This window comes from Dasypus novemcinctus, chromosome X (genome assembly GCF_030445035.2).
Source record: "Dasypus novemcinctus isolate mDasNov1 chromosome X, mDasNov1.1.hap2, whole genome shotgun sequence".
Classification (NCBI taxonomy): Eukaryota; Metazoa; Chordata; class Mammalia; order Cingulata; family Dasypodidae; genus Dasypus; species Dasypus novemcinctus.
The window spans coordinates 127,548,050-127,573,376 of NC_080704.1; positions in this window are offsets into that span (position 1 = coordinate 127,548,050).

Sequence of the window (25,327 nt, forward strand, 5' to 3'; positions counted from 1 at the left end):
AACTCCCTGTCAACCATATATCGTCTGTCAATAACATCCCATACCAGTATTCCTCCACTGCCATTGTTGAACCACTCTGTGATCGAAAACTTCCTGAAAAGTGAAGCCCAATATAATGTCAGGGTCCCTTATTAGTAAAATGGAATATAGCGATGAGTTTAAAGGTTAGATATACAATACATATTGATTTGGAAAAATTCTACATCCTATCTTTTTCTTTTCTTTTTTCCCTAATTATTGAACTTCTCTTCACAAGAGCCTGAGGTCACAGCAATTCATATATACAATATACAGTACTCCCACACATTCACCATAAAACCTTTTCCCTTCCACAGCGAAAATCTTTTAACTTATTCATATCATATTTACTGAAACTGACTTACAGACTCCGAGACAAGAGCTTTCAAACAAGGTGACATCTGTGCATACATTGTGGTCCATACTTTAAGCTATACAGTTTTATAAATTTTTTGGTTATCCTATGTTTTACATTATGGCATACATTATTAGTCTATCATCCCCTATATGTTTTTGGTGTAAAATTACATGTTTTATATCCATCCTTGTATACTCTTGTGAAACTCCTCTCTTACCCCACATTTACCGTGGTTCCATCCATTCAACATCCACTTTCCCCTCCCCTTGGGGCCCACAGCAACAGCCAATCTCCATTTCCTGAGGAGCCACGTCCAGAGATACTTGCAACAGTGTTCAGGGCCTGACTTGCTCAACTGCCCTAATGCCCTAGGAGCCACCCTTTCACTCAAGAGATACAGTTCCCTCTGTTTGATGGCATTAGTCCTCCCCAGGATGTGGGTCCACCCCAACTCTCACTACTTGGGTCTCTACCCAATGGTACAACCCACCCTGGCAAAATGAGCATTCAGACATTACCCAGGAGTCCGTCCCACATCAGACCATCCCTTCTGAGCATCCTAAACAGGTAACCCTCCTAATTATATTTTGATACGGTTTTCTCAGCATTTTACTCTCAACTAACTCCTGACACTCTCCTATGTTCGTATGTTGCCCAACACTTCCCCCAATTTTTTGGGCAATATTACCCATCCACCCATCCCCAATCCCCCTCTAACCCACAAAGCCCCACCCAAAGGCAAACCCTTGCCCCCATTTTATCTCTTCTTTGTGCTCATACTTACCACCAGCTCATCATAGATTCCACCCCTGCAGACATCAGCTAACATCCTTCATCCACCCCCAGATTTCCTCTAAGCCTATCTTCCAGTCTCTAGCTCTCTGAGGCAGCTTTCTTATTTCATATCATTGAGGTCATATGGTATTTGTCCTTCAATGCCTGGGTTGCTTCACTCAAAATAAGGTTCTCAAGATTCATTCATGTTATCATGTGTGTTTGTAGTGTATTTGTTCTTAAAGCCGAGTAGTATTCCATTGTATGTATATACCACATTTTATTGATCCACTCATCTGTTGATGGGCATTTGGGTTGATTCCAACTTTTGGCGATAGTGAACAATGCTGCTATGAACATTGGTGTGCATATATTGGATTGTGTCCTTGTTTTCAGTTCTGCTGGGTATATTGCTGGGTCATATGGCAAATCTATGGTTAGTTTTCTGAGAAACCGCCAAAATGTCCTCCAGAATGGTTGGACCTTCTGCATTCCCACCAGCAGAGGATGAGTGTTCCCATTTCTTCACATCCTCTCCAGCATTTGTATTCTTCTGTTTTTTTCATAGCTGCCAATCTTATGGGAGTAAGATGGTATCTCATTGTAGTTTTCATTTGCATTTCCCTGATAGCTAGAGATTTGGAGCATTTTTTCATGTGTTTTTTAGCCATTTGTATTTCTTCTTTGGAGAAGTGTCTGTTTACATGTTTTTCCCATTTTTTAAATGGGTTGTTTATCTTTTTTATTTTCAAGATATAGGAGTTCTTTATATACGGAAGTTATAAGTCTCTTATCAGATATATGGTTGCCAAATATTTTCTCCTACTGTGTAGGTTCGCTTTTTACTTTCTTGACAAACTCCTTTGAGGTGCAGAAGGCTTTAATTTTGAGCAAGTCCCATTTATCTATTTGTTCTTTTGCTGCTCGTGCTTTTGGTGTGATATTCATGAAGCCATTTCCTATTACAAGGTCCTGTAGATGTTTCCCTACACTGCTTTCCAAGATCTTTATGGTCTTGTCTCTTATACTTAGGTCTTTGATCCATCTTGAGTTGATCTTTGTATAAGGTGTGAGATGGTAATCCTCTTTCATTCTTCTACATATGGCTATCCAGTTCTCCAGGCACCATTTGTTGAATAGGCCATTCTCTCCCAGTTGAGAGGGTTTGGTGCCTTTATTGAATATTATATGGCTATATATATGAGGTTTCATATCAGAACTTTCAATTTTATTCCATTGGTCTGTGTGTCTCTCCTCATGCCAATACCATGCTGTTTTCACTACAGTAGCTTTGTAGTATGTTTTGAAGTCAGGTCGTGTGATTCCTCCAATTCCGTTTTTCTTTTTCAATATGTCTTTGGCTATTCGGGGCCTCTTTCCTTTCCAAATAAATTTCATAGTTAGTTTTTCTAGTTCCTTAAAGAAGGCTGTGTTGATTTTTATTGGGATTGCATTGAATGTGCAGATCAGTTTTGGTAGGATAGACATCTTAATAATATTTAGTCTTCCTATCCATGAGCAGGAAATATCCTTCAATTTATTTAAGTCTTCTTTGATTTCCTTGAACAGTCTTGTATAGTTCTCGATGTATAAGTTTTTACATCTTTAGTTAAATTTATTCCTAAATACTTGATTTTTTTATTTACTATTGTGAATGGTATTTTTTTCTTGATTTCCTCCTGATCTTGCTCATTATTGGTGTACAGAAATGCTACTGATTGTTGCACATTGATCTTATAACTGGCAACTTTACTAAACTCATTTATGAGTTCTAGAAGCTTTGTTGTAGGCCTCTCAGGGTTTTCTATGTATAGGATCAAGTCATCTGCAAATAATGAAATTTTGACTTCTTCCTTTCCAATTTGAATGCCTTTTATATCTGGTTCTTGCCTCAGTGCTTGAGCAAGTACTTCTAAGACAATGTTAAATAGAAGGGGAGACAGTTGGCATCCTTGTCTTGTTCCTGACTGTAGAGGGAAGGATTTTAGGATTTCTCCATTGTAAACAATGTTGGCTGTAGGTTTTTCATATATACTCTTTATCATCTTCAAAAAATTTCCTTGTATTCTGATCTTTTGGAGTGTTTTTTCAGGAAAGGGTGCTGTATTTTGTCAAATGCTTTTTCTCCATCTATAGATATAATCATGTGATTTTTTTTATTGACTTTGTAATAATATTACATTAAAAATATATATGTGAGGTCCCATTCAACCCCACCCCCCCCACCCCCCTCTCCCCCCCCAACAACACTCGTTCCCATCATCATGACACATCCATTGGATTTGGTAAGTACATCTTTGGGCACCTCTGCACCTCATAGACAATGGTCCACATCATGGCCCATACTCTCCTCCATTCCATCCAGTGGGCCCTGTGAGGATTTACAATGTCTGGTGATTACCTCTGAAGCACCATCCAGGGCAGCTCCATGTCCCAAAGACGCCTCCACCTCTCACCTCTTCCTGCCTTTCCCCATACCCATCAGCCACCATGTCCACTTTTCCCAATCCAATGCCACCTCTTCTATGTGGACATTGGATTGGTTGTGTCCATTGCCCCTCTATGTCAAGAGGAGGCTCAGATTCCACCTGGATGCTGGATGCAATCCTCCCATTTTCAGTTGTAATCACTATAGGCTCCATGGTGTGGTGGTTGTCCTTCTTCAACTCCATCTTAGCTGAGTGTGGTGAGCCCAATAAGTCAGATTGTAGGTGCTGTAGTCTGTTGAGGCTCAGGACCTGGCTATCACATTGTCAGTCCAGAGATTCAAATCCCCTAAATATATCTTAAACCCCAACATTAACTGCACCTCCAGCACATTAGCATGAAAGTCTTATGAAGGGAGATCCCATCTGAGTCCAGATTCATCACACATAAACACCATTTCCAAAGAGGGGCCATCTGACCTGGTAGTTAACCCCATCGGCCATGACCATAACTCCCATGGGTCTCTTTAGCCCTCAAAGGAACCAATATCTGGGGGTTGTATCTGCTTTATCTGTCTCTCTGACTCTGCTCAGTTGTGCATGAGGGCAATCCTTCTGCCAGCCTCCAGACTCTTTTTTAGAAACTCGTAGCCATATAAACTCATTTCTCCTTTCCATTTCCCCCTTACTTTAGGTCAAACAGCATTTTAAAGTCATAATCATGTGATTTTTTTCCTTCAATCTGTTTATATGGTGTATTACATTGATTGATTTTCTTATGTTGAACCATCCTTGCATACCTGGAATGAATCCCACTTGGTCGTGGTGTAAAATTCGTATAATGTGTTGTTGAATACGATTAGCAAGTATTTTGTTAAGTATTTTTGCATCTAGTTTCATTAGAGAAATTGGTCTGTAATTTTCCTTTCTTGTGGTGTCTTTGTTTGGCTTTGGTACTAGGGTAATGTTGGCATCATAGAATGAATTAGGCAATGTTCCTTCTGTTTTGATTTTTTGGAATAGTTTCAGCCGGATGGTGTTAGTTCTTTCCGGAATGTTTTGTAGAATTCACCAGTGAAGCCATCTGGTCCTGGGCTCTTCTTAGTTGGGAGGTTTTTAATGACTGATTCTATCTCTTTACGTGTGATTGGTTTGCTGAGATCATCAATTTCTTCTTTCATCAATATAGGTTGCTTATGTGTTTCTAGGAATTTGTCCATTTACTCTGAACTGTCATTTTTGTTGGAATATAGTTTTTCAAAGTATCCTCTTATGATAGTCTTTATTTCCGTGGGGTCAGTGGTGATATCTCCCTTCTCATTTCTTATTTTGTGTATTTGCATCTTCTCTCTTTTTTTCTTTGTTTGTCTCACTAAAGGTTTGTCAATTTTATTGATCTTCTCAAAAAAACAGCTCTTGGTCTTGTTTATCTTTTCAAGTGCTTTCTTATTTTCTATTTCATTTAGTTCTGCTCTTATCTTTGTTATTTCCTTCCTTCTTCTTCCTGTTGGATTACTTTTATGTTTTTTTTTCTAATTCCTCCATATGTGCAGTTAGTTCTCCAACTTTTGCTCTTTCTTCTTTTTTGATACATGAATTTATGGCTATAAATTTCCCTCTCAGTACTGCTTTTGCTGCATCCCATAAATTTTGGTATGTTGTGTTATCATTATCATTTGTTTCAAGTTAGACATTGATTTCTTTTGAGATTTCCTCTTTGACCCACTGGTTTTCTAAGTGTGTGCTGTTTAATTTCCATATCTTGGTGTGAAATCTGGGCCTCTGTCCCTTGCAAATTTCCAGCTTCACTCCACTGTGGTCAGAGATATTATTTTTTAAGATTTTGATCTTTCTGAATTCATTAAGCCTTTCTTTGTGGCCTAGCATATGGTCTATCTTGGAGAATGATCCATGTGCACTTGAGAAAAATGTATATCCTGCTGTGTTTGGGTATAATGATCTGTATATGTCTGTTAGATCCAGCTCCTCTAATATACTGTTTAAATATTTTGTTTCTTTAGTGATTCTCTTTTGAGATGTTCTGTCCAGAGTTGATAGTGGTGTATTAAAATCCCCCACTATAATTGTAGATGCATCTATTCTTTCACTTAGTTTTTCCAGCGTTTGCCTCACGTGTTTAGAGGCGCCCTTGTTAGGAGCATAAATATTTATGATTGTTCGATCTTCTTGACAGATTGTCCCTTTCACTAATATGTAGTATCCTTCTTTGTCTCTCACAATTGTTTTGCATTTAAAGTCTATTTTGTCTGATATTAATATAGACACTCCTGCCTTTTTTTGGTTATTGTTTGCTTGTAAGATTGTTTTCCAACCATTCACTTTCAGCCTCCATGAGTCTCTGGGTCTAAGATGTGTTTCTTGTAGACAGCATATAGATGGGTCATATTTCCTTATCCAATGTCCCAGTCTGAATCTTTTGATAGGTGAGTTTAATCCATTGACATTCAGTATTATTACTTTCAAGGAATTATTTATGTTAGCCATATTTTGATTGGATTTGTGTTTGTCATATTTTGTTTGTTTGTTTGTTTTTCCCTTCTCTTTTTGTCATTTTTGTTGCTCTTACACTCTCCTCCAACTCTGCCTGTCATGTTTTTTCCTTTCTTCCTGCAGAACTCCCTTTAGAATTTCTTGAAGGGGAGGTTTCTTGTTGGCATACTCTTTCAGTTTCTGTTTATCTGTGAATATTTTGAACTCTCCATCATTTTTGAATGCTAGTTTAGCTGGATGGAATATTCTTGGTTGGAAATTTTTTTCTTTTAGTACCTTGACTATATCATACCACTGCCTTCTTGCCTCCATAGTTTCAGATGAGAAATCAGCACTTAATCTTATGGAGCTTGCCTTGTATGTAATGGTTTTCTTTTCTCTTGCTGCTTTTAGAATTTTCTCTTTGTCTTGAGCGTTGGATAATTTGACAAGTATATGTCTTGTGGTGGACCTGTTGGGGTTTATGACGATTGGAGTGCGCTGTGCTTCTTTGGATATGTACATCTGTCTCTTTCAGTAGATTTGGGAAGTTTTCAGCCATTATTTCCTACAACACTCCTTTCTGACCCCTTTCCCTTCTCTTCTCCTTCTGGGATGCCTATAATACGTATGTTTGAGCATTTTGCATTGTCATTCAGGTCCCTAAGTCTTAGCTGGATTTTTTCTATCTTTCTATTGACCAATTCTACTATCTGTTTGATTTCTGATGTACTGTCTTCCACATCACTAATTCTCTGCTCTGCCTCTTCTAGTCTGCTGATATTTGCTGCGAGTGTATTTTTGATTTCTTGAACTGTGGTGTTCATTTCCATCATATCTGTTATCTTTTTGCATATGTCTGCAATTTCCCCTCCAAGTATTGTCTTCATGTTTTTAACCTCTTCCTTTACTTCATTAAATTTGTCAGTGATAAATGTTCTGAAATCTTTAATTACTTGTGCAACATTCTCCTCTCCTTCCTGGTTTTTAGTTTGTTCATTGTATTCAGCCATGTTTTCCTGATTACTGGTTTGGTTTGTAGATTTTTGTTGCTGTCTGGCCATCATTTTATCTTGAAGGGTTTAATCAGTTCCTTAGCTTCTTTGTCTAGTCTTGGAGATTAATTAGCTGTTGTTTTTGCATGAGTGTTATATCTTCTCTTTGTCACTTTGTTCTTCTTATTCTAATTTCTTATTGCTGGTTGAGTTCACTTTAAAGGAAAGTATTAGTGCCAGGGAAAGGCAATTGTGTAAGCAAGGAAAACGTGTAAAGTAGTACTGGTGATAAATGTTAACAGAGCAACAATATGAGATCTGGGAGGATGGATATTAGATTCATGTAAGTTGTGTAGAGTTATAGCACTAGGTAGAGTACCTATAATGAGGTAGTCAACTGAATATGGGAGGAATATGGTATGAATCAAAAAGCTAGTGTTTTCGTGAGACAGGGAAAGAGAAAAGAAAGGCAATAGTTTCAAGAGTGGATAACAGACAGAAAACAAAACAAAGGTATTAGAAATTAAGAGTTAGACACTTTGGGGATGAAAGAAAAAGAGGTGGAATATAGGAGAGACAGTAGATGATGGAGGATATCAAGATGTAGGGGAAAGGGGATAGTGTAGGTAGCCAAAATCAATTCATACAGAAATGAGGCTGTGGAGGATGAGGAAACCCAGCAAATGTGAGGTGTTCCCTGCAGCACCTTCCCACCAAATTGATGTCCAGACACCTCCTACCCTGCAAAATCCCGAAACAACCTGGTCCCAAAGAATTTCCAATGCTGCCCAGCCACTTCTTTGCAGGAGAGAATCTCAGGTGTGCTCACTCAGACACCATCTTTCCCTGCCCTCCCGTGATTTGTTTTAAATGCAAGAGACACATACTCCAGGTATGGGTTTGCATTCCCTGCACACAATGCTTCTTTCAAAACTATTATCCATGGACTTACCTAACGTCTTCTACCACTATGGCTGCTGGATTGAGAGAATGGTGGAATGGCCTTTTGAAGAGTCCATTATGGTGCCAATTAGATGACAGTACCTTTCAGGGTTGGCACAATGTTCTCCAGGGGGTTGCGTATTCTCTAAATCAGAGTCCAATCTATGGTGCTGTTTTCCCATAGCCAGGATTCATGGGTCCAGGAATCAAGGGGTAGAAATGCGAGTGGCACTAGTCACTATTACCCCTAGTAATCCACCAGGAAAATTTTTGCTTCCTGTCACTGCAACCATAAACTCTGCTGGTCTGCTTGGTCTTAGTTCCAAAAGGAGGAGTTCTTCCACTAGGGAACACAACAATGATTCCATTGAACTGGAAGTTAAGACTGCTGGCTGGCCACTTTGGGCTCCTTGTGCCTCTGAATCAACAGGCAAAGAAGGGAATTATTGTACTGGCTGCAGTGATTGATCTTGACTATCAAGGGGAACTAGGATTGCACGTATATAAGGGGCATAAAGAAGAGTTTGCCTGGAATACAGGAGATCTTTTGGGGCATCTCTTAGTACTGCCATGCCCTGTGATTAAAGTCAATGGAAAATTGCAACAACCCAATCCAAACAGGACTAACAACAGCACAGAATCTTCAGGAATGAAAGTTTGGGTCACCACACCAGACAAAGAGCCATAGGTAGCTGAGGTGTGTGCTGGGAGGAACTGGGACATGGAATGGGTAGTGGAAGAAGTTAATGAAAATTATGAACTTTGACAACATGACCAGTTACTGAAACAAGGACTGTAATGGTCATGAATATTTCTCCCTTGTCTTGTAATAAGTGTGATTGTATATGTACATAAAATGAATATCTTTGTTTTCTTCACTTACCATATGATGTAAGTTGTAATAGTTTCATGTCATAATATTTAAGGATGTCAAGTTTAAGAGTAAATATTACCCAAGGCCTTGTACCCTATTCTGTAGGGAATTAGTGTGTTTCCAGTTGTATGCAGTACAGTAGAATATTGTTAGATGGAAATACATATATGTAGGTCTGTTATTGTTTCCATTTAGAGACTAAGTATCATTTAAGGTGATGTGTATGGCTGCCAAGTTGGCAAATGGTGGACCGTGATGTTTAGGCTAATGTGTCAACTCAGCCAGATAATTGTTCTCAGTTGTTTGGTCTAATTATAATACAAGACTTTATGGACTTTAATCATCAGCAAGTTGATTGCATAGATGGCTGATTACATCTACAATCAACCAAGGAAATTACCATCAGCAATAAGCCCCTTGTTTGCAGCCTGCCTGTGTAATTTAGACTTGTGTATTCCCACAGCCAAGTGAGAAAATTTTACAAAATCTACTATTTAAGATATCTCCTGTTGATTCTGTTTCCCTAGAGAACCCTGAGTAGTAAAGGGGACTTCCAGGAAGATGGCATCAGAGTAGGAAAGCATGACTCGACTCTCTTACAAAAACAAAGAAGGAAGGGCAAAAACTTAACTGGGGGTGTTGCATTGGGTATCTGCAGGCCAGGAGAGTGCTATGCACTGTCCAGGAGGGAGAGAGAACAGAGAAGAGAGATGAAGAGGCTGAAATGAATACCACAAGTTACTCACCCTCATGGCTTTGAATGGCACCCACCACCCACCCTCAAAGCAAACAGCCTTGGTAAAACACATAGCTCACTGTGGCCAATGAGATGGGAACAGATGTCTTACTCTGTGAGAAGAGGGAGTATGTGGCAGAAGGCAAAGAGTGGTTTCTCTTCAGTGAGATTGGGCAGCAAAGCCTGCTTTGGATCTTGACTCTGGTTAGTCCAGCAAGTGAAGGGTGAAAGAGATAACTCCCATGGAAAGATTCACCAAAGTGCACAATCTACTGGCAAGCTGATTAACTGCAAGAAAAAAACATTTGGATCCTTTCATGTACCAGACCCCCTCAGATCTGGTCTGTGCACCATCAGTAGGACCATGATCCTGTTTTCATAGTTTTAGCTGGAAAATCATAAAGATATAGAATAAGTTGAGCCAAAATCAAAGAAGAGCCATGAAACAAAAGCAGCAGGCAAGAGGGAGAAAATGATCATAAAAGTAAATTTCCCATATATTAAGATGCCTAGACATCAACAAAAAATTACCAGCCACACTAACAAACAGGAAGATATGGTCCAGGAAAGGATCAAATAAAAAATCCTGATGACACACAGGATTTAAGACAACTAATCAGTGATAATCACATGAATTTCCTAAATCAATTCAATGAATTGAAGGAAAATATGACCAAAGAGATAAAGTGTATCAAGAAGACACTCATAGATGTGGATGTGGCTCAAGTGACTGGGCTCCTGTCTACCATGAGGTCCAGGTTTTGATTCCTGGGGCCTCCTGGTGAAGCCAAGCTGGCCTGCATGGAGAGCTGGGTTGAGCAGAAAGCTGGTCCAAGGGGAGAGCTGGCCCACACCAAGTTCTGACCCTTGTAGCATGCTGGCCTACACAGAAGTGCTGACCCACATGGAGTGTGGGCTGTGTGGAAACCTGGTGCAGCAAGATGATGCAAGAGAAAGAGACATAGTGGAAAGACAATAAGAGATGCAGCAGACTGGGGAGCTGAGGTGGTGCAAGAGATTGTGCTCATCTCTCCCACTCAGGAACGTCTGAGGATCAGTTCCCAGTGCCACCTAAAAAGAAGACAAGCAGACACAGAAGAATACACAGCAAATGGACACAGAAAGCAGACAACAAATGCAAAAAAACAATGAGGGTGGAGAAAACAAATAAAATAAATCTTTAAAAAAAGACACTGGGTGAGTGTAGCAGTTTGATAAGGTTATAAATTCCAAATATAGATATTGGATTATGCTTGTAATCTGATATGTACCTTGGCATGATTAAGTTATGATTTGGGCTTGATTGGGCCACATCATTAGGGTGTTCAGTCCCCACTCCTTGGTGGGTGAGGACGCACAGATAAAAGGCATGGCAAAAGACAGAGTTGAAGCTTTTTGATGCTGGGGGTTTTTGATGTTGGAGTTTGATGCTGAAGACTTAAGCTGGAACCCCAGGAAGTAAACTCACAGAGGAAAGAGAAGCAAGCCCCAGGAAGAGAGGAACCCTTATCCCAGGAAGAAGCAAGCCCTGGGAAGACAGGAACCCTGAACCCAGAGAGATGCAAGACTGTGGAAGAGAGAAAACCAGGAAGCCTGAATTCTCGCAGATGTTGGCAACCATCTTGCTCCAACATGTGAAAACAGACTTTGGTGAGGGAAGTAACTTACGCTTCATGGCCTGGTATCTGTAAGCTCCTACCCCAAATAAATACCCTTTATAAAAAACAACCAATTTCTGGTATTTTGTATCAACACCCCTTTGGCTGACTAATATAGTGAGCATAAAGAACTATTTGAAAGACTGCAAAGGAAAGTAACAGAGCTTAAGGAAATGAAAGGCACAATGGATGAGATCAAAAATAATTAGAGAGAATATGCCACACTGATGAAAGAGGTTGATATAGGAGTAGTGGGGGGTGGGGAGTGGGGTAAATGGGAATGTCTTATATTTTCTAGTGTAACATTTTGTGTGATCTATGTAACTTTTTAAAAAAGATAATAAAAGATAAAAAAGGTTTTATGCAGGTATGCAAGGATGGTTCAACATAAGAAAATCAATTCGTTAAATAAACCCAAAAATGTCATTTTAAAAAAATACATTAGAAGGAAGCAGATGTGGCTCAGGCAACTGAGCTCCCACTACCACCTGGGAAGTCACTGGTTTGGATCCCAGTGCCTCCTAAAGAAGACAGTGAGCTAGCCCATTAGGTAGGCATGGCAAGCTGACACAACAAGAGACACAAAAAGAAAAAACATAATGACAGACACAACAAAGCAGGGGTCAGAGGTTCCCATTGCCTCCTAAAGAAGACAGAGAGCTGACACAACAGGCAGATGTGAAAGCTGATGCAACCAGATAATGCAACAAGAGATGCAGGGAAGAAATACATAAAGAGAGGTACAACAAAGCAGGGAGCAGAGGTGGCTCAAGAAATTAGGCAACTCCCTTCTACATCAGAGGTCCTGGGTTCAGTCCCCAGTGCTGCCTAAAGAAACAAGGAATACCAACAGGCACAGCAAGTGAAATACAACAAGGGGGTGGGGAGAAATAAATAAAATAAACCCTTTAATTTTATTTTAAAAATTACATTAGAGGGAAGTGGATGTGGCTCAACCGATAGAGCATTCCCTTACTATACAGGAGGTCCAGGGTTCAAACCCAGGGTCTCGTGGCCTATGTGGTGAGCTGGCCCATGTGCCATGCTGCCACACACAAGGAGTGCCCTGCCACACAGGGGTGTCCCCCGCATAGGGAAGCACCATATGCAAGGAGTGCACCCCACAAGGAGAGCCACCCCACATGAAAAAATTGCAGTCCACCCAGGAGTGGCATCACACACATGGAGAGCTGACACAGCAAGAAGATGCAACAAAAAAGAGACACAGATTCCCAGTACCACTGAGAATGCAAGCAGACACAGAAGAATACACAGTGAATGGACACAAAAGAACAGACAAGGGGGGAAGGGGAGGGAAATAAATAAATATTTTTTAAAAATTACATTAGAGGCAGCAGATTTGAATTAGCAGAGGACAGAATTAGTAAATTGGAGAACCAAGCTTCTGAACTTGAAAAGATAGGAGACCAGAAAGAGAAAAGAATGGGAAAAATTGAACGGGATCTTATGGGGTTGAATAACAGCATGAAATACACAAACATATATGTTGCAGGTATCCAAAAAGAAGGAGAGAATGAAAAAGTGGCAGAAAGAGTATTTAAGGAAATTATGAGTGAAAATTTCCCAACCTTATGTAAGACATAAATATCAATATTCCAGAAGGACAACACACCATGAATAGACCTACTCTGAGACATCTACTATTAGAATAGCAAATACCAGAGATAAGGGGAGGATTCCGGAAGCAGCTAGAGAAAAGTAATGCATCACATACAAGTGAACCTCAATAAGATTAAATGCCAGTCTCTCATCAGAAACCATGGAAGCAAGAAGAAGTGGCTAGATGTTTTTAAGGTACTGAAAGAGAAAAACTGCCAGCCAAGAATTCTGTACCTGGCAAAACTGAGGGTGAGTTTAAAGTCTTCACAGAAAAAGAAAAACTGAGATAGTATGTTACCAAAAGATCAGATTTTAAAAGATACTAAAGGGAGTGCTACAATCTGAAAGAAAAAACAAGGGCAAGAGACTTGCAGAAGAGTGTAGAAATGAAGATTACTAGTAAGTGTAACTTAAAGGGTGATAAGACAGGCAAGAGTAAGATATGAAAATGGAAAATCAAAGATAAAATGTACAAAGTAAGTAATGCCTTTCAAGTAACAACATTAAACAATAATGAATTGAATTCCCCAATAAAAAAAACATATACTGACAGAATGGATAAAAAAAATAAGCCACATATATCCTGTGTACAAGAGACTCACCTCGGATATAAGTATGTAACCTTGAAAGTGAAAGATTGGAAAGAGATAGCACAAGTAAATAGTAATCAAAATTGATCTGGAGTAGTGACAGTGATATCAGAAAAATATGTTTTAAATGCAAACCATTATAAGAAGTGAAGAAGATAATTATAGATTAATGAAAGAGGAGATTAACCAAGAAGAAATAACTACAATAAATATTTATGAACATAACCAGGGTGACCCAAGATACATGAGGCATGTACTAGCAAAATTAAAAGGAGAAATAGACATCCCTACAATAATAGCTGAAGACTTCACTACACTACTCTCAGCATTAGATAGAACATCTGGAGAGAGGATAAATAAGGAAACAGAGAGCTTGAATAATATGATAAATGAATCAGACCTAACAGGGGTTTACAGAGCCTTATACCCCAAAAAGGTAGGATAAAAAAAGTCTTAAGACTGAGAAATGAACAAAAATCAGGGGGGGATGCAACTATGGAATAAAGTAGACTTATTATTCTAGTAACTTGCAACATTGATATAAAGGCAGTTGTCACCAGAGGTTCTGAGGAGGAGAGGAAAAAATAGGTATAACATGGGGCATTTGGGGGACATTAGAATTGTTCTGCATAATATTGCAATGACAGACACAAACTATTATGGATTTCGTCAAAACCTATAAAATTGCCCAGTACAAAGTGTAAAACATAATGTAAATTACAGACCATGGTGAGTAACAATGATTCAATATGTGTTCATCAAATGTAACAAATGTACCACTACCTAAAGATGTTGTTAATGTGGAAATTGTAGAGGTGGGATGGGGTATATGGGAACCCCTATATATTTTTTTGTCTTTGTTTATTTTTTTAATATTACATAGAAAATATATGAGATCCCCATATATCCCCATCCCCCTCACCCCACTCCTCCCACCATAACAACAATCTCCTCGATCATCATGAGACATTCATTGCATTTGGTGAATACATCTCTGAGCACCGCTGCACCTCATGGTCAATGGTCCACATCATGGTGCTCACTCTCTCACATTCCACCCACTGGGCCATGGGAGGACATACAATGTCTGGTAACTGTCCCTGCAGCACCACCCAGGACAACTCCAAGTCTGGAAAAAGCCCCCACATCTCATCTTCCTCCCATTCCCTACCCCCAGCAGCCACCATGGCCACTTTCTCCACACCAATGCCACATTTTCTTCAATTACTAATCACAATAGTTCATGGATAGAATATCAGTAAGTCCACTCTAATCCATACTCTATTCCTCTATCCAGTGGACATTGGAATAATTATGTCCACTCCACATCTATATCAAGAGGGGGCTTAGATTCCACATGGATGCTGGATGCAATTCTCCTGCTTTCAGTTGTAGGCACTCTTGGCTCCATGGTGTGGTGGTTGATCTTCTTCACCTCCATGTTAGAGGAGTGGGGTAAATCCAATAAACCAGAGTGTAGGAGTTGTAAGTCTGTTGAGGCTCAGGGCCTGGCTATCACATGGCCAGTCCAGAGATTCAGGTCCTCTGAGTATATATGAAGCCCAGCACCAATTACAGTTCTGGTAAAAGTAATAGGAGAGACTTGTGGACAAAGATCACATCTAAGTCTAGCTCCATCATGCAGAAACACAAAGTCCAAAGTAGAGCCAACTAAGATGGCACTGAACTCCACCTGCCATGACCATAGAACCTGGGGGTCTCTGTAGCCCTCAGAAGAACCAATACCTGGGGTTGTATCTTCTTCATCTGTCTCTGGGATTCTGCTGAGGTGTGCATAAGGGCAACCCCTCTAACCTCCAGGCTATTTTGGAGACTCAGAGACATATAAAGTCATTTGTCCTTTCCATTTCCCCCTTGATTCAGGTCAAAAAGCACTTATAATTCCTGGTTTTATATGTAGATTGAGATATTCTGCTGGTCCGAGTTGACCCTTTTATTCAAGGTCATTTTCTAGTTACATCATCAGATGGTACTTGGTAGTAATCCCTCAGCACCAGGGAGGCTCATCCCTGGGAGTCATGTCCCATGCTGGAGGAAGGCAATGCATTTACAAGCTGAGTTTGGCTTTGAGACTGGCCACATTTGAGCAACACGGAGGCTCTCAGGAGGTAACTCTTAGGCACCCTGCAGCTCTAGGCCATGTTCTTATTTCAGGTGCACAGGCTCACAAGCATAGTCATTAGTATCAAGGGCTCATTGTTGGACCTTCCTTCTTTTTTGGTCTTTGCTGTTGCACTTGGGGGATTGTTGCTGTTCCTTTAGGGATTGTGATAGAGCTCCCCTGGCTAGGAACTCAGCACTCCCTCAGTTGTTGTTTTTAATTGTATCCACTATGGAAATATCCACACATTTTTATGTACCCTGGATATATGCCCTGGAGAACTCCCTGCCAACCATGTGACCCCTGTCAATAACATCCCACACCAGTATTCCTCCCCTGCCATTGTTGAACCTCTCTGTGATCCAAAACTTCCTGGAAAGTGAAGCCCAGTATATTGCCAGGCTCCATTACTAGTAAAATGTAATATAGTGATGAGTTTAAAGGTTAAATATAGAATACATATTAATTTAGAAAAATTAAGGTAAATATAAATTGGGGTATCAAAAAATTTAAAAATGCAAAAGCTTTGTTTTTGATGTTTTGCCTTCCATCACTGCAACAAGTGTTGCCCTGTATACAGATTGGCAAGGCAAATTCTTCTGTCTTTGGACTATGTCCTTTCATTTTCTCCTAATTATTAAGCTTATCTTCACAAAAGTTTTAGATCACAGTAATTCATACATACAATATACAGTACTCCCACATATCCAATATAAAACCCTTTTCCCTTTCACAGCAATAATCTTTTTACATATTCATACTATATTTACTGAAACTGATGTACAGATATTAAGACAATAGCTTTCAAACAAGGTAACATTTGGGTTTACATTGTGGTTTATATTATAGGCTATACAATTTTCTAAATTTTTAGTTATCTTACAGTTTACATTATGATTTACATTTTAGCCTATCAGCCCCTATATGTTTTTGGTGTAATTTAACATGTCTTATATCCATCCTCCCATAATCTTGCAGAACACTTCTATTGCCCACACAGTTACATTGATTCCATCTATTTAATACCTCTTTCCCCTTCCCCTTAGGGCCCACAATGACAGTCAATATTCATTGCTTCAAGGGCCATGTTCAGAGATACTTGCAACTGTGCTGAGGGCTTGACATGCTCAACTGCCCTAATACACTGGGAGCCACCATTTCTCTCGAGAGATACAATTCCCTCTAGTTGAGAACATCAGTCCTCCCCATAATGGCAGAATACATTCATTCTCATTATATTGGTCTCTATGAAATGATATAACCCACTATGGCAAAATGAGCACTCACACACTCCCTAGAAGCCTGTCCTGCATTGGATTATCCCCTTTAAGTATCTTAAACAGGTAACCTTCTTTATTATATTTTTAAAAATGTTTTCTCAGCATTATATTCTCAACCAAATACCTGATAATTTCCTATGTTCATATGTTCCCCCACCCTCCCCCTAATTTCTTGGGCAATATTACCCATCCTCCCATCCCTAGCCCCAGTCAAGCCCACAAAGCCCCACCCAAAAGTAACCCTATGTCCCCATTTTATCCTTTCCTTGTATGAATACTTAACTCCAGCTTATCATAGATTTCACCCATGTAGGTGTCAGCTTACATTCTTCCTCTAACCCCTAAATTCCTTTAAGTCTATAATCCAGTCTCTAGCTCTCTGAAGCAGCTTGGTTTACTTATTTCATATCATTGAGATCATGTAGTATTTCTCCTTCAATGCCTGCATTGCTTCACTCAACATAAGGTTCTCAAGATTCATTTATGTTATCACGTGTGTTATAGTGTATTCATTCTTAAAGCTGAGTAGTATTCCGTTGTATGTATATACCACATTTTATTTATCCATTCATCTGTTGATGGGCATTTGGGTTGATACCAACTTTTGGCAATAGTGAACAATGCTGCTATGAACATTGGTATGCATGTATCGGTTTGTGTCCTTGTTTTCAGTTCTACTGGGTATATACCTAGCAGTGGAATTGCTGGGTCATATGGCAAATCTATGGCTAGTTTTTTGAGAAACTGCCAAACTGTCCTCCAGAATGGCTGGATCCTTCTGCATTCCCACCAGCAGTGGATGAGTGTTCCCATTCCTCCACATCCTCTCCAGCATTTGTAGTCTTCTGTTTTTTCATAGCTGTCAATCTTATGGGAGTAAGATGGTATCTCATTGTAGTTTTGATTTGCATCTCCTGATAGCTAGAGATTTGGAGCATTTTTTCATGTGCTTTTTAGCCATTTGTATTTCTTCTTTGGAGAGGTGTCTGTTTAAATCTTTCTCCCATTTTTTGAATGGGTTGTTTGTCTTTTTATTTTCAAGATATAGGAGTTCTTTATATATGCATGTTATAAGTCTCCTATCAGATATATGTTTACCAAATATTTTCTCCCATTGTCTAGGCTTTCTTTTCACTTTCTTGACAAACTCCTGTGAGGTGCAGAAGGCTTTAATTTTGAAGAGGTCCCATTTATCTATTTGTTCGTTTGCTGCTCGTGCTTTTGGTGTGAAGTTCATGAAGCCATTTCCTATTACACGGTCTTGTATATGTTTCCCTACAATGCTTTCCAAAATCTTTATGGTCTTGCCTCTTATATTTAGGTCTTTGATTCATCTTGAGTTGATTTTTGTATAAGGTGTGAGATGGTAATCCTCTTTCATTCTTTTACACATGGATAGCCAGTTCTCTAGGAACCATTTGTTGAATAGGCCATTCTCTCAAAGTTGAGAGGGTTTGGTGGCTTTATCAAATATTATATTACTATATATATGAGGATCTATATCAGAACTCTCAATTCTGTTCCATTGATCTGTATGTCTCTCCTTGTGCCAATACCATGCTGTTTTCACTACTGTAGCTTTGTAATATGTTTCAAGTCAGGTAGTGTGATTCCTCCAATTTTGTTTTTCTTTGTCCATATGTCTTTGTCTAATTGGGGCATCTTTCCTTTCGAAATAAATTTCATAGCTACTTTTTCTAGTTCCTTAAAGAATGATGTGCTGATTTTTATTGGGATTGCATTGAATGTGTAGATCAGTCTTGGTAGGATAGACATCTTAATAATATTTAGTCTTCCTATCCATGAACAGGGAATATTCTTCCATTTATTTAGGTCTCCTTTGATTTCCTTGAACAGTGTTGTGTAGTTCTCTGTGTATAAGTTTTTTCTTCTTTAGTTAAATTTATTCCTAGGTATTTGATTTTTTTATTGACTATTGTAAATGGTATTTGTTTCTTGATTTCCTCCTGAGCTTACTCATTATTGGTATACAGAAATGCTACTGATTTTTGCACATTCATCTTATAACGTGTGACTTTACTAAACTCATTTATGTGTTCTAGAAGCTTTGATGTAGACCTCTCTGGGTTTTCTATGTATAGAATCATGTCATCTGCAAATAATGAAATTTTGACTTCCTCATTTCCAATTTGAATGCCTTTTATATCTGGTCCTTGCCTCAGTGTTCAAGCAAGTACTTCTAAGACAATGTTAAATAGAAGAGGTGATAGTGGGCATCCTTGTCTTGTTCCTGATCTTAGAGGGAAGGATTTTAGGATTTCACCATTGTAAACGATGTTGGCTGTGGGTTTTTCATATACACTCTTTATCATATTCAGAAAATTTCCTTTGTATTCTGATCTTTTGGAGTGTTTTTATCAAGAAAGAGTGCTGTATTTTGTCAAATGCTTTTTCTACATCTATAGATATAATTATGTGATTTCTTTCCTTCAGTCTGTTTATATGGTGTATTACATTGATTGATTTTCTTATGTTGAACCATCCTTGCATACCCTGAATGAATCCCACTTGGTCATGGTGTATAATTCATTTAATGTGTTGTTGAATATGGTTAGTAAGTATCTTTTCTGAGGATTTTAGTGTCTAGGTTCATTAGAGAAATTGGTCTGTAATTTTCCTTTCTTGTGGTGGCTTTGTTTGGCTTCGGTACTAGGGTAATGTTGGCATCATAGAAGGAGTTAGGTAATATTCCTTCTGTTTTGATTTTTTGGAAGACTTTCAGCAAAATTGGTGTTAGTTCTTTCTGGAATGTTTTGTAGAATCCACCTGTGAAGCCCTCTGGCCCTGGGTTCTTCTTAGTTGGGAGGTTTTTAATGACTGATTCTATCTCTTCAATTGAAATTGGTTTGTTGAGATCATCAATTTCTTCTTTCATCAATACAGGCAGCTTATGTGTTTCTAGGATTTTGTCAATTTCTTCCGAATTGTCATTTTTGTTGGAATATAGTTTTTCAAAATATTCTGTTACGATAGTCTTTATTTCTGTGGGGTCTGTGGTGATATCTCCTTTCTCGTTTCTTAGTTTGTGTATTTGGATCTTCTCTCTTTTTTTCTTTGTTAGTCTAGCTAAGGGTTTGCCAAGTTTATTGATCTTCTCAAAGAACCAGCTCTTGGTCTTGTTTATCTTTTCAAGTGCTTTCTTATTTTCTATTTCATTTAGTTCTGCTCTGATCTTTATTATTGCTTTCTTTCTTCTTCCTGTGGGGTTACTTTGTTGTTCTTTAACTAATTTCTCCAAATGTACTGTTAGTTCTTCAATTTTTGCTCTTTCTTCTTTTTTGACGTATGAATTTATGGCTATAAATTTCCCTCTCAGTACTGCTTTTGCTGCGTACTGAAAACTAATTTTCATTAGTTTCAAGGTAGTTATTAATTTCTTTTGAGATTTCCTCTTTGACCCACTGTTTTTCTAAGAGTGTGCTGTTTAATTTCCATATCTTCATGTGAAATCAGGCCCTCTCACCCTTGCAGATTTCCAGTTTCACTCCACTGTGGTCAGAGATAATATTTTGTATGATTTCAATCTTTCTGATTTCATTGAGTCTGTCTTTGTGGGCTAGCATATGGTCTATCTTGGAGAATGATCCATATGCACTTGAGAAAAATGTATATCTTGCTGTATTCAGGTGTAATGATCTATATATGTCTATTAGATCCACCTCTTCTAATATACTGTTCAAATTTTTTGTTTCTTTATTGATTCTCTTTTGAGATGTTCTGTGAAAAGTTGATAGTGGTGTATTAAATTCTTTCACTATACTTGTAGAGATATGTATTCTTTCACTTAGTTTTTCCAGTGTTTGCCTCACGTATTTGGAGACACCCTTGTTAGGAGCATAAATTATTATGATGGTTCTTTCTTCTTGAAAGATTTTCCCTTTCACTAATATGTAGTATCCTTCTTTGTCTCTCACAATTGTTTCACTTTTAAAGTCTATTTTGTCTGATATTAATATATCTACTCCTGCCTTTTTTTGGTTATTGTTTGCTTGTAAGATTGTTTTCCAGCCATTCACTTTCAACCTCCATGATTCCCTGGATCTAAGATGTGTTTCTTGTAGACAGCATATAGATAGGTCATACTTCCTTATCCAATCTCCCAGTCTGAATCTTTTATCAGGTGAGTTCAATCCATTGACATTCAGTGTTATTACTTTCAAGGAATCATTTATGTTAGCCATATTTTGTTTGGACTTGTGTTTGTCATTTTTTTTGTTGTTGTTTTTTTCCTTCTCTTTTTTTCTTTTTTGTTGCTCTTACACTCTCCTCCAACTCTACCTCTCCTGTTTTTTCCTTTCTTTCTGCAGAACTCCCTTTACTATTTCTTGAAGGGGAGGTTTCTTGTTGGCATACTCTTTCAGTTTCTGTTTATCTGTGAATATTTTGAACTCTCCATCATTTTTGAATGCTAGTTTAGCTGGGTAGAGTATTCTTGGTTGGAAAATTTTTTCTTTAAAACCTTGACTATATCATATCACTGCCTTCTTGCCTCCATGGTTTCAGATGAGAAATTAGCACTTAATCGTATGAAACCTCCCTCATATGTTATGGTTTTCTTTTCTCTTGCAGCTTTTAGAATTTTCTCTTTGTCTTGAGTGTTGGATATTTTGACAAGTATATGTCTTGGGGTGGGCCTGTTGGGATTTATGGTGTTTGAGGTGCATTGTGCTTCCTGGACATGTACATCCATCTCTCTCAGCAGATTTGGGAAGCTTTCAGCCATTATTTCCTCCAACACCCCTTCTGTCCCCTTTCTCTCTCTTCTCCTTCTGGGATGCCTATAATATGTATGTTTGTGTGTTTTGCATTGTCATTCATGTCCCTAAGTCCTAGCTGGATTTTTTTCTATCTTTTTTTTTTATCAATTCTACTATCTGTTTGATTTTAGATGTACTATGCTCCACATCACTAATTCTCTCCTCTGCCTCTTCTAATCTGGTGCTATTTGTTGAGAGTGTATTTTTGATTTCTGGAACTGTGGTGTTCATCACTATCATGTATGTTATCTTTTTGTATATGTCTGCAATTTCCTCTCCAAGTGTTTTCTTCATATTGTTAATCTCTTCCTTTACTTCATTAAGTTGGTCTCTAATATATGTTTTGAGATCTTTAATTAATTGTCTGATGTTCTGCTCCCCTTCCTGGTTATTAGTTTGTTCATTAGATTCAGCCATGTTTTCCTGATTATTAGTTTGGTTTGTAGTTTTTTGTTGCTGTCTGTTCATCATTTTATCTTGATGGGTTTAATCAGTTCCTTAGTTTCTTTGTTTAGTCTAGGGGATGAATTAGTTGTTGTTCTTATGTAAGTGTTATGTCTTCTCTTTGTCACTTTGTTCTTCTTACTCTATTTTCTTGTTGCTGGTTAAGTTCACTTTGAAGGAAAATATTAGGGCCAGGGAAAGCAAAATGAGTAAGAAAAGAAAATGTATAAAGTAGTATTGGTAATAAATGTTAACAGAGCAACAATGTGAGATCTGGGAGAATGGATATTAGACTCATGTAAGTTGTGTAGAGTTATAGCAGTAAGTAGAGTACTTATAATGAGATAGCCAAGTGAATATGGGGAGGAATATAGTATGAAATAAAAAGCCAGGGTTTTCATGAGAGAGGGAAAGATAAAAGAAAGACAGTAATATCAAGAGTGGATAAAAGACAGAAAACAGAATAAAGGTATTAGAAATAAAGAGTGGAGGAGAGAGGGGGCAAGATGGCGGCTGAGTGAACATCCCTGTTAGAGTCTTCTGCAGGGAATCGGCTGGGCGGCGTTGGAGACTCTTTGGGACCGGATTGTTTTGGGATTTTTGCTGGTCCGGAGGTGTCTGGACATCGATTTGGAGGGAAGGTAACAGAGAGGATTCGTCTGTGAAATATACACGGAGATCCCAGCTACCTGTAGAGGATTCCCTTCTTGGGTAGGCGGAGACGAGGCATCTAGCCCCGCTCGGTGGGGCTGAGCCAGGCCGGGCCGCAGCGGGGGACGCCGGAGCCGGGCCGCGATGCGCTGGCGGTGAGCGGGGCCGGGCGGGGCCGAGCCGGGCCGCGGTAGCGTTTGGAGCCGGGCGGGGCCAGTGCAGGCCCCGGCTGCGGGCCGCGGTAGCGTTTGGAGCCGGGCGGGGCCGGTGCAGGCCCCGGCTGCGGGCCGCGGTAGCGTTTGGAGCCGGGCGGGGCCGGTGCAGGCCCCGGCTGCGGGCCGCGGTAGCGTTTGGAGCCGGGCGGGGCCGGTGCAGGCCCCGGCTGCGGGCCGCGGTAGCGCTTGGAGCCGGGCGGGGCCGGTGCAGGCCCCGGCTGCGGGCCACGGTAGCGTTTGGAGCCGGGCGGGCCCGGGTCAGGCCGCGGCGGGTACGGAGCCGGTCAGGGCCGGTCCAGGCCGCGGTGGCGGGAGGTGGACGCCGGAGCCGGCTGGGCCGCTGTAGCGAGCGGAGCTGGGCGGAGCCAGGCCAGGCCAAGGCAGCGTGAGGAGCCGGGCAGAGCCGGTCCAAGCCTCCGCGGCGGGCGGAGCCGGGCCTGCGGAGGGGTTTCTGTTTTTTTTTTTTGTTTGTTTGTTTGTTTGTTTGTTTTTTTGAGCATCTGCAGTACTGGGGAGTTCGTGGGCCCTGGGCGGCCTATTGGGGGTTTGTGGGAAGGGAGGTGCTTGCAGACCCATTTGGGCAGACAGACGGGGGGGTTTTAGGGCAAAGCGGGGGGAAGTTGTTGTTTTAGATAGTGTTGCAATTGTGACACGTGTGTACCTGTATCTCTCTTCTCCCTATCCGTTCCCCACCGTTTGCCCATCCTCTTTTTCTTTCTTCCTTTCTTCTTGCCTTTCTTTTTTCTTTATTATAATTAGTTTGTTTTTTTTTTTTTTTTCGGTTTTCTCTTTCCCTCTTGTCCCTCATCTTCCACTTATTTTTACTTTAATTCAAGTATACAATAGGTGCTACAGGGAACACCTCACATTTGCTGGGTTTTCCCATCCTCCACTGCCTCATTTCTGTGTGAACTGATTTAGGCTACCTACACTATCCCCCTTCCCCTGCATCTTGATATCCACTATCATCTACTGTCTCTCCTATATTCCACCCCCCACCTCCTGTTCTTTGATCCACAAAGTGTCTAACTCTTAATTTCTAATACCTTTGTTCTGTTTTCTGTCTATTATCCACTCTTGAAACTATTACCTTTCTTTTCTTTTTCCCTCTCTCATGAAAACAATAGCTGTGTAGTTCATACCATATTCCTCCCAAATTCAGTCATCAACTTCATAAAAGGTACTCTACCTACAGCTATAACTCTATACAATCTACATGAATCTAACCTCCATCCTTCCAGATCTCATATTCCTGCTTTATTAACATACATCACCAATACAACTTTACACTTTTCCCTTGCTTACACAATTGCCTTTCCCCAACACTAATACTTTCCTCTAAAGTGAACTTAACCAACAACAAGTAACTAGAATAAGAAGAAAAAAGTGACAAAGAGAAGATATAACACCTGTGCAAAAATAACAACTAATTAACCTCCAAGAGCAGACAAAGAAGCTAAGGAACTGATTAAATTCGTCAAAATAAAGAGATGACCAGAAAGCAACAAAAATCTACGAACCAAACCAATAATCAGGAAAACATGGCTGAATCCAATCAACAAACCAATAATCACGAAGGGGAGCAAAACTTGGCACAAGCAATGAAAGAACTCAGAACATTTATCACCGACAAATTTGATGCAGTAATGAAAGAGGTTAACAACATGAAGACATCACTTGGAGGGGAAATTGCAGACATACGCAAAAACATAACAGATATGATGGGAATGAACACCACAGTTCAAGAAATCAAAAATACACTTGCAGCAAATATCAGCAGACTAGAAGAGACAGAGCAGAGAATTAGTGATGTGGAAGACAGTACATCAGAAATCAAACAGATAGTAGAAGGGGTCAATAAGAAGATAGAAAAAATCCAATTAGGATTTAGGGACCTGAATGACAATGCAAAACGCTCAAACATACGTATTATAGGCATTCCAGAAGGTGAAGAGAAGGGAAAGGGGTCAGAAAGAGTGTTGCAGGAAATAATGGCTGAAAACTTCCCAAATCTACTGAAAGAGACAGATGTACATATCCAAGAAGCACAGCGCACTCCACAAGTCATAAACCCCAACAGGCCCACCCCAAGACATATACTTGTCAAATTATCCAATGCTCAAGACAAAGAGAAAATCCTAAAAGCAGCAAGAGAAAAGAAAACCATCACATACAAGGGAAGCTCAATTAGATTAAGTGCTGATTTCTCTTCTGAAACCATGAAGGCAAGAAGACAGTGGTATGATATAGTCAAGGTACTAAAGGAAAAAAATTTCCAACCAAGAATACTCTATCCAGCTAAACTAGCATTCAAACATGATGGAGAGTTCAAAATATTCGCAGACAAACAGAAACT